The sequence below is a fragment of the Tenrec ecaudatus genome, chromosome 15 (assembly GCF_050624435.1).
Source record: "Tenrec ecaudatus isolate mTenEca1 chromosome 15, mTenEca1.hap1, whole genome shotgun sequence".
NCBI classification, from domain to species: domain Eukaryota; kingdom Metazoa; phylum Chordata; class Mammalia; order Afrosoricida; family Tenrecidae; genus Tenrec; species Tenrec ecaudatus.
This window is the reverse complement of record NC_134544.1, coordinates 95122310-95141003: the sequence shown is the minus strand read 5'-3', so window position 1 is coordinate 95141003 and position 18694 is coordinate 95122310.

Below are 18694 nucleotides of genomic sequence, written 5' to 3'. Positions count from 1 at the left end.
CTCTTGCACAGTAATACACGATTTCAAGTCTTATCAGGTTTCTAGTTGTCTCTAGATAGGGTGAATCTGCCCTTTACTGAGCCTGTGTAGTATGCATCACCACCAGGATTAATAGCTGAGACCCACTGAAGTCCCTTCCCCGGAGCCTGGCGAACCCAGTTCATCCAGTAGCTACTGACAGTGAATCCAGAGGCTGCACAGGAGAGTTTCAGAGAACCCCAGGCTTTCTTAGGTTGCCCCCAGACTCCACCAGCTGCACCTCACCCTGGACACCTGCAAACACAGAGGCACTGTGATTAGATGACACAAATACAAACACATGCACTCACAATTACCTAGACACAGAAGGATCTACAATGATTCCCATGTAAAATGGACAAAATGAAAGCCAAGGTTGTTGCAAAGTTCACGATGTGTCCTCTGGACTAGCTCCTGGGCACAAATGGAAACAGCAGAGACCCCAGGGACAGGACTATCCTCTGAAATCTCTCACATCAGGGGCTGTGACTGGTTTATCAGTGGCAGAGAGCTGCATTTGCATGTTCCCTGATATTTAGAAGCAGTTAAGTAGAGAATATGGGCAAGAGTTCTCCCTCAGAATCAGAGAAACACAAGCATTTGCAAAGGAAAACATAGCTCTTAAACAAGTTATTATCAAGTATTGCTTTAATTGTTACATATTATCAATATTTTAAAGTAGTTTTTAATTTATAAACTTTATATTATATACACAACAAACTTTGTGGTATGAGAGTTCACAGTGCATCCTCTCTCGTTTCCCTGAAGATGTAAATACACATGGTGATAGTAGACGGCTCTCTTATCTGTTTCTTATGTGGGTACATTATTAGATTTCATGGTTGTTCTCCAAGGAATTTCCACATTTCAGTGGTATTTTTAAACAGTGTGCATGAAGTTGATCATAAAACTTGCCCAGAAACATGTGGAATGGTGCTTCCTACCTGGTTTCTGTTTTGGGGGATTCTGGTCCTCCTTCTTTTGTCATGATCACGAAATCTGGATATTTACCACCTGACTTAATCTTCCAAAACCGTCCGTTTTCTTTACTCTTTTTAAAGATAAACTTATACTTGTTTAAAATATTTTAAATACTTCTAACCTACTCTTCACCTGTTTCAATTTCAGGTGTGTATCTTTAAGTTCTTTTTAAATATATATATATATATTAATCATTTTATTGGAGCCTCTTACAGCTCCTATAACAATACACACATCAATTGTATCAAGCACATTTGTATATATGTTGCCATCATCCTTTTCAAAAAATTTTCTTTTGCTGAAGCCTTTGGTATCAGCTCCTCTGTTTACCCACCCTCCTCCAACCTCCCATCCTCATGACCCTTGATAAATTATAAATTATTATTTTCATATCTTACAATGTCCGCTGTCTCCCCTCACACAGGTTTCTGCTGTTTGTGTGTGTATGTTATATATACATCAATCATTGTGATAGGTTCTCCCTTTCTCTCCCTTCTCCCCCTACCAACCCTCTACCCCCTACCCTTATGGTATCACTATTCCAATTATTGTTCCCGAGGGGTTTATCTGTCCTGTATTCTGTGTCGAGAGCTCTTATCTGTACCAGTGTACAGGCTCCTGTCTAAGCCAGTTAGTAAGGTAGAACTAGGGTCATGATAGTGGAGAGGAGAAACATTAAAGAACTAGAGGAATGTTGTGTACTTCATTGGTGCTATACTGCCCCCTGGCTGACTCATCCCTTCCTTGTAACTTTGCTGTGAGGGGATGTCTAATAGTCTGCAGATGGGCTTTGGGTCTTCGCTCCGACCCCCCTTGCTTGCATCTATGTGATTGTTTTGGATCTTTTGGTGTCTGATATTTGATGCTATCACCACTTCATAACCACACATGCTGGTATGCTTCCTCCATGTGGGCTTTGTTGCTTCCCTGCTAAATAGCCGCTTGTTTAATTCAGACCTTTATGACCCCAGGTGTTATATTTATAATAGCCAGATACCATTAGCTTTGTTCATCACATTAGCTTATGGACCCATTTTGTCTTCAGCGATTGATTCAGGAAGGTGAGCATTGCAGAATGCCAGGTTATTAGAACAAAGTGTTCTTGAGGAAGGACTTGAGTAAAGGCCCATTGTCTGTCTGCCACCTTAATACTTAACATATAAATATATGTTGCATAGAAATCGTTATAGGTTAATATGTTTACATATATACATGCCTATATTTAACCTATATAATTGTCTTTGTCCTCCTAGTTCTCTCCTCTATTTCCTTATACTTTACTCTTTTCCCAGTCTCGTATTCAACCTTTATTTGGCTCTCAGTAATTCCTCTCAGTTATATTGCACTTGATTAACCCCCACCAGGCATTTTCGCCCTCCTCATCATCGGTTTTTTAGATCTCTTGCTGTTCCCTTGTTTCGGGTTTGACTCTCCCTCTCCCTTTCCTCTACATTTCCCCTGTCCCCCAGGAACTGTCAGTCCCATTGTTTTCTCCTCCAGATTGTTTATCTTGCTTACCATACAGAGAGAGACATGAAAAGAAAAGAAGTCTGGGTTGGGGGAAGAGGGCAGCCAAAAGTAGCAAACAAGTCTGCCTTCTGATCTGAATGAATGTTTTCCTATGGAGTCTGATGCCCTCCAAATCTTTAGTCTATTTTCTGGATTCCTTGGGGACTTTGTTGCTTTGCTCCCCTTGCTGCTCTATTGTGCTCCTTTGTGTTTGACCAGGTGTTGGCTGGTCAGACCTGGCACAATTGTCGCATTGCATCTCCAGCGTGGTCCCTGCAGCGCTGTGGGTCAATGAAGGGCTATCATGTCTCACGTGGTGGGGCCGGCCCCATGGTTTTCTCTGTGCCTTGACTGCTGTGGGCAGGAGTGTCATCCTCACATCTTGCTGGATCAGGATGCATTTCTCTCTTGCTCCCTCGCTCATTCTCCCTCTTAGTTTGTTTCTGGGTGGTCTGGGCAGCCCTGCCACTCTCCCAGAGCTGTATCTTCAGTGCTGTCCTCTGTCGTGCACTCTTCTGAGGAGGGTGTCATGGAAGATGGGTTTGGGGCGGACCCCACAGACCTCCCTGTTAGTTTGCTGCTTCATACCGCTATGCTGTCCTCAAGGCGTGGTGTACCAGGTTGAGGTCTGGTCCCTCTCTCCCGTTCCTGTGGAGACAAACAGTACCTTCCCCCCCAGGTAGGTTAGTGCCCTGTTCCCCCAATATCCATGTCTTCTGCTTCTTCTTCTTTCCCCCTCCTTTTTAGTCAGCTGGTACCTTCATCCCTGGGTGGGTTTGACCCATCCCAGAGTGCCCGGGCCTCATCCCGGGAGTTTATGCCTTTAGTGACTTGCCCCCTATGCCCCTTGTCCTTGTTAAGCTTACCTCAGTGGGCTCATGTTGTACTTGTCCATTTCTGCTTGGTTCACTTTGCTTAGCTTAATTTCCTCCAACTATTCCCATGCGATGATATGCTTCATGCACATTCATCAATGGTTTTAAAAGGATGTGTAGTACTCCATTGTATGTATGTACCACGGTTTTATAATACCTTCATGTGTTGATGGAAATTTAGGTTGCTCCAAGGTCTTCTTGAACTGTGCCGCAATGAAGACTGGAGCGCAGATGTCTGACAATGGTCTATCTCTTACCTCTTCTGGGTATATGCCAAGTAGGGAGATTGCTAGGTCACATGATAGCATGATTTCCGTTTGTTTTAGGTATTGCCAAATCGATTACCATAGTGACTCCACATACCTACAAGTCCACCAGCAGTGGATGAGATTTCTTATCTCAGCACACCCACTCCAACACTTGTTGACGTCTGATTTTTTTAATTGGACCATCTTTGAATTTGTTATGTAATATCTCACACTTGTTTTCATTTGTTTTCCCTTATAGCTAATGATCTGGGACATTTTCCTCATATGTTTATTGGCCACTTGGATTTCCACCCCTGTGAAACTTCTCTTCAGGTCCTTTGCCCTCCTCAGCATAGAGCTATTTGTTGTTTTTTTGTTTTTGTAGACTGAGTATTGTATTTTAGGTATAAGGCCTTTGCCTGATATGTCCTAGTTAAAGATGTTTTCCAAGTCTGTGGGCTCTCTTACTACTCTCTTGGTGAAGCATTTTGTTGTACACAGGTGTTTTATCTTCAGTATATTCCACTTATCAATTTGTGCTTCCTCTGTGTTTGTGTCCTTCCAACAGTCTGTTTCCATATAATTGGGTTGCTTATATTTCCTGGTATTTAATTTATTTGAGTTCCCTTATTTATTACTTTCCCCTACTAGCCTATGATATGGCATGCTCATCATTTTCTAGTTCTGTTAGATAGAAACTGAGGTAATTAATTTTAGACTTTGAGTTAGTTTATTGTACCAACCTGGCTGATAAATACATGAGAGATTAATTGAAGGGTGGAGGGATAAATGGCTCGGTGAGCCTCGCCTTTCTAGTTCTCGGGTCTCTTGCTGTGTGATAGTCGCACCAGGGTGCAGCTGCCTTAGCAGTTCCCTGCTTCAGCTTTCAAGGCTAACTTCCTGCAAGACATCCCAAGGAGAAGCCACAAGAACCTACCCCGATGCAGCCCTCGGTGCTGGAGCACCCGTGTGGAGACCCCTGCACTGCTGAGATGTTTACACATTCACTGATTCAGCTTTCCTTCTGCAATCGGCATCATTGCGTCTGTTTTCTGAGATGGAGGAGGATTTTGTGGATTGGTGTTGGACATGTGGGTTAATGTTGGACTTATGGGCTTGGGCAGCATTGGGTTGGGATGTTTCCTTGGTGCACACTTAACCTTTATATAAAACTCTCTCTTATACATCAGTTTCTGTGAATTTGTTTCTGTAAAGTACCCAGATTAACACAGAGTTGTATTTCTGCATTATCCTGGTATATGTTGCTACAAAAAGCCCACTTCTGTTGAAGCCCATATAGTGTGTTATTTTGTGCTTTCATTGTCATTCAGTCCAATACATTTACATGTAGAAACTCTATAAAGCAATGAATATTGCAATATTTTTTTCAAGGTAAAAGCTAAATCCAGGTATTTTTCATTTGTTTTCTTTTTTAAACATCATTTTATTACAGGCTCATAGAAGCCTTATCACAATCCATTCATACACCAATTGTGTAAAGCACATTTGGACATTCATTGCCCTCATCATTCTCAAAACATTTGCTCTCCACTTAAGCCTCTGGCATCAGCTCCTCATTTTCCCCTCTCCCTCCCCGCTCCCCCCTCCCTCAAGAATGCTTAATAATTGATAAGTTATTGTTTTGTCATATCTTGCCCTGTCCGATGTCTCCCTTTGCCCACTTTTCTGTTGTCTGTCCCCCATGGAGGAGGTCATATGTAGATCCTTGAAACTGGTTCCCCCTTTCCAACCCACCATCCCTCTACCCTCCCAGTACTGCCACACTCACCACTGGTCCTGAAGGGATAATCCACCCTAATTCCTTGTTTTTCCAGCTTCTAACTGTACCAGTAAACATCCTCTGGTCTAGACAGATTTTTACGGCACAATTGGGATCATGATAGTGGGTGGGGAGGAAGCATTTAGGAACTAGAGGAAAGTGGTATGTTTCATCCTTGCTACATTGCACCCTGACTGGCTCGTCTCCTCCCCGAGACCCTTCTGTAAGCGGATATCCAGTGACGTACAAATGGGCTTTTGGTCTCCAGCCCACACTCTTCCCCTCATTCACAACGATCTGATTTTTTTGTTCTGATGATACCTGATCCCTTTGACACCTCGTGATCAAACAGGCTCGAGTGCTTCTTCCATGTGGGCTTTGTTGATTCTGTGCTAGATGGTTGCCTGTTTACCTTCAAGCCTTTAATACCCCAGACACTATATCTTTTGATAGCTGGGCACCATCAGCTTTCTTCACCACATTTGTGTATGCACCCGCTTTGTCTTCAGCTATCGCATTGGGAAGGTGAACAACATAGAATGCCAGTTTAATAGAACAAAGTATTCTTGCATTGACAGAGTTCTTGAGTGGAGGCCCAATGTCCATCTGCTACCTTAATACTAAAGCTATAAATATATGCACATAGGTCTATTTCACCATCCTCATATATAAATATGTTTACATATGTACAAGCCTTTATTTAGACCTCTATAAATGTCCTTTGCCTCGTAGCTCTTTTCTCTATTTCCTTTGACTTTCCTCTTGGCCTACTATCATGATCAGTCTTCTTTTGGGTTTCAGTAATTCCTCTTGGATCCATTACCCTTGATCATGCCCTACCAGGCCTCCTACACCCTCCTCACCACCGATTTGGATCACTTGTTGTTCCCTTGTCCCTGAGCTTGTTAACATCACTATCTCCACCCCCCCACCTCCTCCTCTCTCATGTCCCCCTGGAATTGTAGGTCCCATTGTTTTCTCCTCCATATTGTTCATTCAGCCTATCTTATTTAGACAGACCTGTGGTGATAATAACATGCACAAAAACAAGACAGAGCAAAGCCAAGCAACCAAAGAAAACAAAGCAACAACAGCAACAACCCAATGACCAAAAAAAAAATGCAACAAGAAAGAAAATCTTGTAGTTAGGTCAAGGACTGTTTGTTGGCCTTTAGGAGGGTTTTTCAGTGGACTCTGTTGGGGTGCCAAACTCTAGCCCCAAAGTCTATTTTTGGTATTCCCTGGGGACTTCTTTGCTCTGTTTCCTTGCTGTTCTGTTGCACACCCTTAGTGTTTTGCCTCAGTGTGGTAGGATCAGATCGGGTAGAATTCCCACACTGTGTCTCCAGTGTTGTCTCCTGTAGCGCTATGGGTCAGTGAGGGATGTCACGTCTCATAGTGGGGCTGGCCATGTGGTCTTCTCTTGATTGGTTGCTCTGGGCGTGAATATTGTCCCCAAGGCTTGGTGGGCCAGGATGTGCTCCACTCTCTCTTCCTCTTACCCATTTGCTCCCTTGTGCTCTGATCAGACATGTCCCTCTCCTGGAGCTTCAGATTCAGTGCTGTCCTCTGAAATAAACTATTATGAGGGGAGGGGAAGGTGTCCATGTAGTTGGGATTGGGGCTCGCCCCTCAGACCTCTCCACTGGTTCCCAACTCCATGCCAGCAAGTTGCATACACATCTTGGAACACTGGGTTGAAGTCTGGTCCCTCTTTCCCTGTGGAGATATACACAATACCCTCCCCTTGGGTGGGTTAGTGCCCTGTGTTCCCGCTACCCTTTTTTTTTCTATTTCCCCACATCCTTTTAATTGGCTACCATATGTATCCCAAGATTTGCTCTGGCCCCTGCCATACTACCTGGTCCTTACTCAAGGAATGTTTGTATACAGTAGCTTTTTCCCTATGTCTCTTTTGCATTTTTTTTAAACTTACTTCAGCGGACTCATGTTGTACTTGTCCTTTTGTGCTTGGCTTACTTCGCTTAGCATGATTTCCTCCAGTTCTTCCCATGTAGCTATATGCTTCATACATTCATCACTGCTTTTCAGTGATGCATACTACTCCATTGTATGTATGTACCACAGCTTTTTTTTTTTCAGGAAATAAATGATAATTCAATTATGGGCAGTGCATGCTGTATATGTAAATTAAAATATCATTTTATTGGGGCTCATACAACTCTTATCACAATCCTACATACATCAATTGTGTAAAACACACATATATTCATTGCCCTCATCATTCTCAAAATTCGCCTTCCGCTTGGGTTCCTGGAATCAGCTCCTCATTTTCCTTTTTTCCATGCCCTGCCCTCCCTGCACCCCCCTCCCTCATAAACCCTTAATAATTTATAAATTATTATTTTATCTTATCTTACACTGCATGGCATCTCCCTTCACTCACTTTTCTTTTGCCCATCCCACAGAGAGGAGGTTATATGTAGATCCCGTGATTGATTCCCCCTTTCTACCCCCTGTCCCCTTCCCTCCCGATATCACCACTCTCACTGTTGCTCTTGAGGGGTCCATCTGTCCTAGAGTCCCTGTGTTTCCTGATCCCATCTGTACTGCTGTGCATCCTCTGGTCTAACAAGGTTTGCAAGGTAGAATTGTGTACCACAGATTTTTAATCCACTCGTCATTTGGTGGAAATTTGGGTTGTTTCCAACTCCTTGCAATTGTGAACTGTGCTGTAATGAGCATTGGAGCACAGATATCTGGCCTTGGTTTGTTTCTTGCCTCTTCTGGGTATATGCCCAGTATGGGGATTGCTGGGTTGTATGGTAACTCGATTTCCATCTGTTTTAGATATCACCAGATCTATTTCCATAAGAATATTGAAATATCTATGGGGTTTTGAAACAAATATTAAGGAAGAAAGAATTCTTGGAGGAAACAGAAATCCTAGATGCTAACAGGGTGGTCCTTGTTCCCATGCCTCCCACATTGCACTGGTCTCAAAAGTCGTGCCTCTGTGCTTTCCACTACACCATTATCCCTATAGTACTATGTCATTATGGCAGGGACATTGTGTTTGCGACAAAACTGAGTCCTCTAACTGTTCCTCTCACACAGTAATGGACAGCTGTCCCCTCAGGGTCATTGAGCTCAGCTGCAGGGAGAACTGTTTCGTAGACATTGTTCTGGACTTTGAGCATCAGCTCCTTAGATATGAGTGGTTGTTTTTTCTATTAAAAATATTGGTAACACCTACTCCAAACTCTTCTGCAGGCCTTGGAAGATCCAGCTCTGGCAAAATGGGCTCATCATACCTAACTAAGCTTAGGGAGAGGACCTGTGAGGGATTCATCACTCCTGGGCCCAATCATGGACAACTAGGAACAGGGAAAATAATCACTAGTGACAAGTAAGGGACACCTCATTATGACAAGCCACTTTTTTGGAATCTCAACCCTCCCAGAGAGAAGAAACTGCTAGTCAGAAGAATATTCACAGGAAACACATGACTTATGGACAAGGCCTGTGGATCCTAGAGAACCCTGTTCACGACATAATGTTTTTCACCCGGTTTGAGATTTTACATGGATATGTATAAAATGCTCTGCATATTAGAAGCCCCAGAAATAAAGTAGAGACATTTCCAGACTTCTCAGAAGCTGACATGGGATAGTCTGACCCCATCTTCTTTGTGATAACACCCATACCACACTCACTGCCACTGAGTTGCTTGCAACTCATAGTGACTCTGTATGACCAGGTAGAGTTTTAGGTTGAAAAACACACTCGGCAAAAGGAAATGTGTGGCATGTTACCAACACCACTCTGTCTGAGAAACAAAGACAGGGCTGCATGACAGTGAAAGGGGACCGCTTTACTTACATCAAGCAAGGACTGAGCCAGAAGATTCCCCAAGGTGCGCTCCAGAGGAAACGATGGTGGGTGTGGTTTAAAGTTGTAGGCAAGCACACCCATAAGTAAATGTATCGGATTATGGACGTGGAACAGATTTCAGTTTTACATTTTCTGACAGATTTTGCATTTTATTAGAGATTCACCATTTTATTATAAATTAATGCAACATAAGTTACATGTTGCTTAATTTGCTGTCCACGGTGTGTACTCCTGATGCTGCAACACACCACAGGACCCACTGGAGCTTCATGAACTTTCCTTTTTGTTGCTTCAAATTCACAATGCTGTTAGAGTACATAGTGTGTTGACAAATTATTGTGTTTCTTCTTTGATATAAAAATGTATTAAAATATAAAGTGCACTTCTAGTTGAGTACAGAGTACTAACAATTTTATCTGTGATGTGGATATGCCCCTACAAAGAGAAAACCCTGGAAACAAAAGACCCTCCAACACCTTCCAACACTGTGTATAAAGCACCCGTTGACATATTGCCCAGGGAGACAGATTTTGATGGACAAGATGAATTATGTCCCCCTTGGCTACTAATATTCAGTAAATATTTGTGTTCTCCCTCCCATCTTTGTTTTGTTAATGGTTTATCTGGGGTCAGGGTTCCCAAATCACCTGGATTGTATAAATAAATTTAAATAAATAAGAGTTTTGTGTGCTTTTATTTTTCATAGTCCTGTGGGTTACCAAGACAGTAAATTCTTAAAAGAGCAGAAAGCCTCATCTTTCTCCAAAGAAGTAATCAGTTGATGTGGACTGCCAACCTGGTGGTTAGAAACATACATGGAAATCACTCAACAGCCAGGACTTAGGAAGTAAACTACAGTTTAATAATGAGCAGTGCGTGCTATATGTGTAAATTTACACATCCCTTATGTCCTCTGCCTTTGTTCCTTGGACATGCTGTGGAATTTACAGGTGTACACAGGGCTAATGTGTTTGGGAAGTTATCTACATTTATATGAAGTGAGTCTGGAAGTGATCCTTTAAATAATTTTCTCTGTGATTGGCTCATTGGCCACTCACCCCACACATTGAGATTCTCGCCCTGCTTTTCCAGTGGCTGCCTCCACGCTGATGGTGAACAAGCCAGGAAACCACATTCCTGACTGCATCCTCGCTTGCCTGCCCTCAGGAGGTCCACATCCACATAACATCCTGGGGGGAGAGGTGTATTCAGTGAAATCAGGAAAGGTGTTTCCTTGGGCAGATAACTTATTAAGAATACTTTTACCTCAAAAACTCTGAAAACTTGTGCTATAGGAACAGAGAAGTTGTAGCTCTGGTCCAGACAGACATAAGTACAAAAAAACAGAGGATGGATGGATAGATGGAGATGTTGAAAATAAATTCTGGAGTCTGTGTGTCTTTAGCTGTGCTGGGGTTCAGTGAGGCACATCATTTAATAGATAGCACTTCCTTTTCAAGGATTCTACAAATGGGATATTAGTTATTCAAATCATGACAGGAGACCCCTCACAGTATCTAGCATTGGCGATAGAATCTCCTACTGAAGAAATCAGGGTTTCATTGCTGTGCTCCAGGTTACGGATATTGATTGAGAAGACAGTGGGGAAAAGACCCTTTACTTAGGCACAGGATACAGACGACTGGTCCCAGGCTTCATGGCACTGCCTGGAACATAGAAGGAATTCAGATTCATTAAAAAAAGCAGCCTGTGAGGGTTTGGGGATAACAAAAAATCGGAGATTAAATTCTTATCCAGATATCCAGTTTATGGAGATTTGATTATTTCATAAGAATCATCCACAAGGGATGGTTCTTCAAAGATAGACATCCTTCTCAGAATCCAGGGTTTGGGTCTTGAAGTATGGTTGTTCGATTTTTATTGCTTTTTCATTTTATTTATTTAAAATTCTTTTTTTCTTTTATTTTTTAAATCATTTTATTTTGGGCTCTTACAATTCTTATCTCAATCCATACATCCATCTATTGTGTCAAGAACATATGTACATTTGTTGCCATCATCATTCTCAAAACATGTGCCTTCTGCTTGAACCCTTAATATCTGCTGTTCATTTCCCCACTCCCTCCCTACTCCCCCCTACCTCATGAACCCTTCATCATTCATATATTATTATTATTATTATTATTATTTTGTCATATATTACACTGTCTGATGCCTCCCCCCGCCCTCTTCTCTGCTGTCCCTCTCCCAGGGAGGAGGCTATACGCAGATTCTTGTAATCAGTTCCCCCTTTCTACCCTACATCAAAACCTGTTTCACAAAGAAACAAGAATGAAGTGTCACAAGCTACACTGCTTACAGTCTTGAATGTACAGCTTAATAATTCTCCGGCTCAAGTGGGAGGAAAACCACAGCCTCTGGCAGGAAACACCTCACCACACACGTGTCTGCTCCTGGGGATGGTTTAGTAGGGCATGAGCACCCCCTGTTGCTCCATCCTTCACTGTAAGTGAGATTTGTGTCTTGGTTTACACTAAATAGACTTCAGTGTGTGTGTTGCACAGTAATACACGTCTGTGTCCTCAGATTTCAGTACATTTACTTGCAAATAGGTGATGCTTTTGGCATTATCTCTTGAAATGGTGAATCTGCCTTTCATGAATGAAGCATACTCTGTTGATTGACCTTTTGCTGCATTTCTAATAAAACCAACCCACTCCAGTCTCTATCCTGGAAACCGCCGGATCAAATTAATATAATAGTCACTGAAGGTGAATCCAGAAGTTGCACTGGAGAGTCTCAGAGAACCCCCCCCTTCCCGGCTTTTTCAGGCCGTCTCCAGATTCCACCCGCGGCACCTCACACTTGATACCTGTAAACACAGAGACACTCTGATAAGACCACTTCCCTCTCCCCACCCCACAATTCTACATACAACCACACAGCATTGTCGTCAATTATTACCATGTAGAATGGCCTAAATGTAAACCCAACCCCGTCCAAAATTCATGATGTGTCCTCTGAGTTAGCTGAAAATGGAAAGAGCAGAGGCCCTTTGTAGTGAGGCTTCCTGCCCAGAGCTCCCAGGTAAGAAGCTATACAGGTTTCACTGGCACACGGAGAGAGCTGCATTTGCATGTGACCCTCCACTCAGAAGCAGAGGAGTGGACTACCTGTGTTGGAGTTCTCCTTGTGACCCAAGAAACCGAAGCACCCTCACAGGAGAATGGAGGCTTTTATAAAAGCTGCTTATACACATGGTACTGAAGCACTGCTGCTGCTGTAGTTAAAAGCTAGCAATACTTAATGGCATTTTAAATTGATAAACACTATCATACATAAAAGAGAACCTCTGTGGCATGAGAGTTCAGAATGTATCCTTCCTCCTCAGGGTGGATGCACAGATGGTTACTCCTCATGTGAACACGATGACAGATAGCTCTGGTATCTGTTTCTTGTTGGTGAACATTATTATCCTTATCACTGTCTTCCAAGATATTTCCTCCTTGCTTTGACATTGAAGGTTTTTTTTACATAAAATTGTTCATAAAGCATGCCCATTTTATCTTTTAGAACCCAGCCACTACAAACTGATGCCTCCCCTCTTAATTCTGCCATGCGGGAGTCACTTGTCCTGTGCCCTGTGCACCCACCTTTCTGGTATAGCCCTGCCTTATTCCTGTATAGTAGTTTGTGTCTGGGCCCACTGACTTCCACTGTTCCATACAGTAAAAGTGTCTTGTCTTCAGTGGTCACAGAAAGGAACTATAGATAGAAGGAGTTTGTGGGCTCACTTCTGGAGATTGAAGGTCATTTCTTCAGAACTCCAGTGCAGTTTTTTTTCCCGACAACCCAAGCCTATTTTTAACAGTCACTCTGACTCCTTCCAAAGGTATCGGCTGGTCCAGCTCCAGTAATACTAAGTGATCATGGTGTGTGTGGAGAAGTCGGCACAGGTTAGGGAGAGGATCTGGGAGGTTTCACCACTCCTCAGAGGGCTTCCTGCAGCTGGAATGGAGCAGAACAACTAGGGACAGGGGAATAGTAAACAGGCAGTGAGGACAAATAGTAGACACCCATTCATAACAGGCTATTTTGAGAAACCCACAGGGAGGCTCTAACACCAATAGACGAATGCACACAGAAAAACACAGCATGCTGTGTAGCGTACAGATTCTAACTGTTAGATGGCTTGTCACCGTGATTGCAGCAATGAGATCGAGTATAGCAAGGACTGTGAGGATGACACAGGACAGGACAGGATTTCATTCTATCGTACATGGAGACACTAAGATTGCAACCAAATCAATGAAAGTGACAATAATAATAGTATTTGCATTGAGGAAGCATGATTTCCTATTCAATAAAACTGTAGTGCAAGGTTATTGGTAGATAGGTTGAGAAAAGTCAAGATTCAGTTATAGAGTCCTGGGGGAGCGATTGAATTGGATCACTGCTCTAGGTCAACCCTTGCTATCTGACAGGCTAATCATGAGTTTCAAAGAGCAATCAGTAATTATCCTATCCACTGCACCTGAGGCTAGGTGGGTTCCTTTGCTTCAAGTATCCTAAGAACTCCCTATAAACCTATCACTTCTTTGTGGAAGGTATGTCTTTGGTTCACCATGAATAACACTCACTGGGGATATATGAAGAATGATCAAGTGTACTTGAATTTCAATATAATGCTGAGTTAGTTATGTTTTCTATTTCTGAGGGAGTGCGGGTAATCAAGTACACCTAAGTCCTTAAAGTGAGATCCTTGCACTTCAATACTCTGAAGAGATCTTGTACAGAAGATTTGTCTAATGTAATATATCTTTTGGTCTTTCAACTGCTGATTCCATGAGCATTGATTGTGGGTCCAAGCAAGAAGAAAATTTCTGACGAACATTTCTCAGGGTGGTGTGGATGGGTCAAGAGATTTTGTGGTAGTGGAATCTGGGGAGGTGTCAGGATTTGCTTTGGCCTTGGCAGGGTTTCGACAGCATTCCTGCCTCACTACAGGGTCTTCTGCAGATGAAGAGGAGGCAGAGTTGACCTCTGAGTCCAGTCCCTGGTGTGATCAAGAGAATTAGGACCAGGGAGACAGTTCTTAGCCCAAAGGGGTGTTCTGAGCAGGTGAGGTCGTGTGGTGCCACATCGAAGAGCAGGTGGCTTTCCTGTTGCATCATTGATATTGATGTAGTTCCCTGGACCCTGCCCCACGATGTAATAACTCAATTCTGAAATGCAGATGGAGGAGGCAGTAGAGGAAAGTCCAGTACCTTCTGGAGTCTGAAGTGCCACCCAACTCACCCGAACAAGAGACCGCCCAGGCAGAAGATGGGTCTGTAGAACTGGAACCTCAAGTTCCAAAACATGTTGTTGCAGATTCTACAGTTCTCTCTGCAATGCCTTGCTCATCGATGGAACTGAGAAGGGATTCTTCTGAGTCTCAGAGTCTGGGGTTTGGGTTATACACAGGTCAGAGGCATGAATGGATGTCATCTGGTCAAGCCTGACTAACAAAAGGAGGAAATTTCATGAATCCTGACAGCATTAATAGAAAAGTGGGTTCGAGATGCATGGGAAGATATTCCAGAAGACATGGTGCAACGTGCCTTCCAGAAATGTAGTATTAGTAATGCTATGGAAGGCAGTGAAGACTGCACTTTGTATGAAAATGACAGCAGTGATGGCGATGATGGCAATCTCAGTGAGTACAGCGTCTATGATGACCTCACACCAGCTGAAGCTCTGCATTGGGATATGGATGATGATGAGGAATCCAGTTTTGAAGGATTTTAACTCTTTACATTTTAGCTTGGTTGCTGATTGAGCTCAGAGAATAGTACTCTTAAGGTATATCATTGTTCATACCTTATTAATTTTGCTGAACCTATTTTCCACTTACTGTGTTGGTTTACTAATGTTAAGTGACTTGTTGCCCTTTTATTTATGGTTTTTACATAAAATAAATATTTAAATACATTACTCCACTAATGTCTCCATTTTTAGTAATTTTATTTTCATTTGTTTTGATTATTGAAACTCGCCGATGGCTTCTGCATTTTCCACCCTAGGTTTATACTCGAGTCAGTCAGTTTTTCTGGTTTTCCAGGTAATAATTAGGTGCCTTGGCTTAAACTCAGGTCGGCTTATATTCGAGTATATACGGTAATTTTATGGTGGGGTGGCCATCACAACATGAGGAACTGTATTAAAGGGTCACAGAATTAGGATGGTTGAGAACCACTGATTTAGAGGGAAGGGTGAAAAATGAAAAAGAAAAAATGGCCCTGGGGATGTTGAGAGCTGGTGGAGGACACATGGCTCTGACAGGAAATCCTCCCTGTCATCCATCTGTGCCTGCCCAGGGCTGGGAGTGTGTGCTCTGCGGGTCCTGCGCATCCTCTGCTGCCCATTGTCTTCCCTGCAGGGGAGGTTTGTGTCTGGGCTCACACTGATTTACCCTCACTGTGATCCTTGCACAGTAATACATGGCCATGTCCTCAGCAGTCATGGAGCTAAGCAGCAGGGAGCACTGATTCTTCTATGTGTCTCTGGTGATGGTGAGTCGGCTTTGAAGGGTTATAATCTGTACCACCATCAGGCCATATGTGTCCTATCCACTGCAACTCCTTCCTCGAGCTCTGGTGGATTCAGCTCCAGAGATAACTACTGCTTGTGATGGAGAAACCAGAGAGACAGCGCAGGTGAGAGACAGCCTCTGGGAAGGTTTCACCAATCCTGGACCCGACTCCTGAAAGTACACCTGGAATAGGACAAGTGTAAATAAAGACACTGATCTCTGTGTCAGTCACTTGTAGTCACAACCATTCCCATAGACCCAGGTCAGATATCTGAATCTCCACATTGGGGAACTGTCACCAGGCACAGGAGCTCACCAAGCAATAGCAAATTGGCAGTTCTAGCTCTGGCAATATGGAGTCCTCAGAGACAGTGAAGCTTAGGGAGAGGATCTATGAAGGGTTCATCAATCCTGGACCCAAACCTTGGGCAACTGGGAACAGGAAAAATAATCACTGATGACAAGTAATGGAACCCTAATTATGTCAAACTATTTTTGGAATCTTGACATGACTAGTGAGAAGTTCCCACTAGCCTGAAGACTCTCCACAGGAATTTCATGACTTATAGACAAGGTCTGTGGATCCTACAGAACCCTGGCCATGATGTAACATTTTCACTAATTTGAAATTTCACCTGGAAATGGGTGAGGTGCTCTGCATACTAGAAGCCTGCAGAATAAAATAGAGATGTTCATAGTTTTCTCAGAAGCTGAAAATAAATTATGACCCCGTCATCTTCTTTGGGATAAAACCAAAGTGAAACTCACTGCCATTGAGCTGCTTCTGACTCATAGTGACTCTAGAAAACAGAGTATAATTTTATGTTGAAAAACACTCAGCAAAAAGAAATGTGTGACATGTTACCAACACGACTCTTGCTGAGAAACAAAGACAGGAGCTGCATGACGGTGAATGGGGACCGATCTCCTTGGAGCAAACAAGGACTGAGCTGGAAGATTGCCCAAGGGAAGCTCCTGAAGAAGACAGTGGACCATGTTAACACTTGTAGACAACTAGTCCAATAAATTGGTATACCAAAGTATAGGATGATGAATGTTTAACACATTTCATAGGGATGGTCATGATTATAAATTAGGGTGGGGTTGTAATTCTTTTTTTTAAACAATTTATTAGGGGCTCATACAACTCTTATCACAGTCCATACATATACATACATCAATTGTATAAAGCACATGTGTACATTCTTTGCCTTAATCATTTTCAAAGCATTTGCTCTCCACTTAAGCTCTTTGCATCAGGTCCTCCTTTTTTTTCCCCTCCCTCCCCGTTCCCCCCTCCTCATGAGCCCTTGATAATTTACAGATTGTTATTTTGTCATATCTTACCCTATCCGGAGTCCCCCTTCCACACCTTTTCTGCCGTCCATCTCCCAGAGAGGAGGTCACATGTGGATCCTTGTAATCAGTTCCCCCTTTCCAACCCACTCACCCTTTACTCTCCCAGTATCGCCCCTCACACCCCTGGTCCTGAAGGTATCTTTCACCCTGGAATCCCTGTGGTTCCAGCTCCTATATGCACCAGTATACAACCTGTGCCCTATCCAGTCCTAAAAGGTAGAATTCGGATCATGGTAGTTGGGGGGGGAGGAATCATACAGGATCTGGGGGAAAGCTGTGTTCTTCATCGGTACTACATCGCACCCTGACAGACCCATCTCCTCTCCTAAACCCCTCTATGAGGGGATCTCCAGTGGCCAACAAATGGGACTTGTGTCTCTACTCTGCACTTCCCCCTTCACTCACTATGATATATATATAAAATTTTTATATATATATAAATTTTTTTTCTGCATGATGCCTTATACCTGGTCCCTTTGGCACCTTGTGATCGCACAGGCTGGTGTGCGTCTTCTATGTGGGCTTTATTGCTTCTGAGCTAGATGGCTGCTTGTTCACCTTCAAGCATTTAAGACCCCAGACACTATTTCGATAGCCAGCCACCATCAGCTTTCTTCGCCACATTTGCTTATGCAACCATTTGTCTTCGACTATCGTATCATGGAAGTGTGCAGCCAATGATATGATTTTTTTGTTCTTTGATTCCTGATAACTGATCCCTTCGGGACCAAGAGGTCACACAGGCTGGGGTGTTCTTCCATGTGGGCTTTGTTGCTTCTGAACTACATGGCCGCTTGTTTATCTTCAAGCCTTTAAGACCCCAGACACTATCTTTTTTGATAGCCGGGCACCATCAGCTTTCTTCACATTTACTTGTTCACCCGTTTTGGCTTCAGCAGTTGTGTCGGGAGGGTGAGCATCATAGAGTGTCAATTTAATAAAAGAAAGTATTCATGCATTGAGGGAGTGCTTGAGTAGAAGCCCACGGTCCTTCTGCTACTTTAATACTAAACCTATAAATATAGACACATAGATCTATTTCCCTATCCTCATACATATATTTGCATGTACATGTCTTTGTTTAGACCTCCATAAGTGCTCCTTGACTCCTAGCTCTTTCCTCCATCTCCCTTGACTTTCCTCCTGTTCTACCATGCTCCGTCCCCACCTGACCTACAGCTATAACTCTTCTCTACATAAGCCTACCCTTGATCATTCCCCACCAGGCCTGTCACTCCCCCACCCCCTCACTACCATTTTGGGTCCCATGTTGTTCCCTTGTCCCTGTGTTTGTAAACACCACTTGGTTGTTCTTATTCTGTTGTCAGATTCTATATATTTATTATACTTACAACAAATAGAATCTTGCCACAAAAGATTAGTTATTGAAGGCATAAAGATAACGTTTCCCAGAGATAGTGAGTCTATTGTTAAGAATTGTTTGTTTTTTCTATCTCTCTTTTTTTTAAGGAATTTGGAAGTGATTGGTAGACATCATTTCTCAAGAAATGTACATAGTATTTCCTTTTTCTCC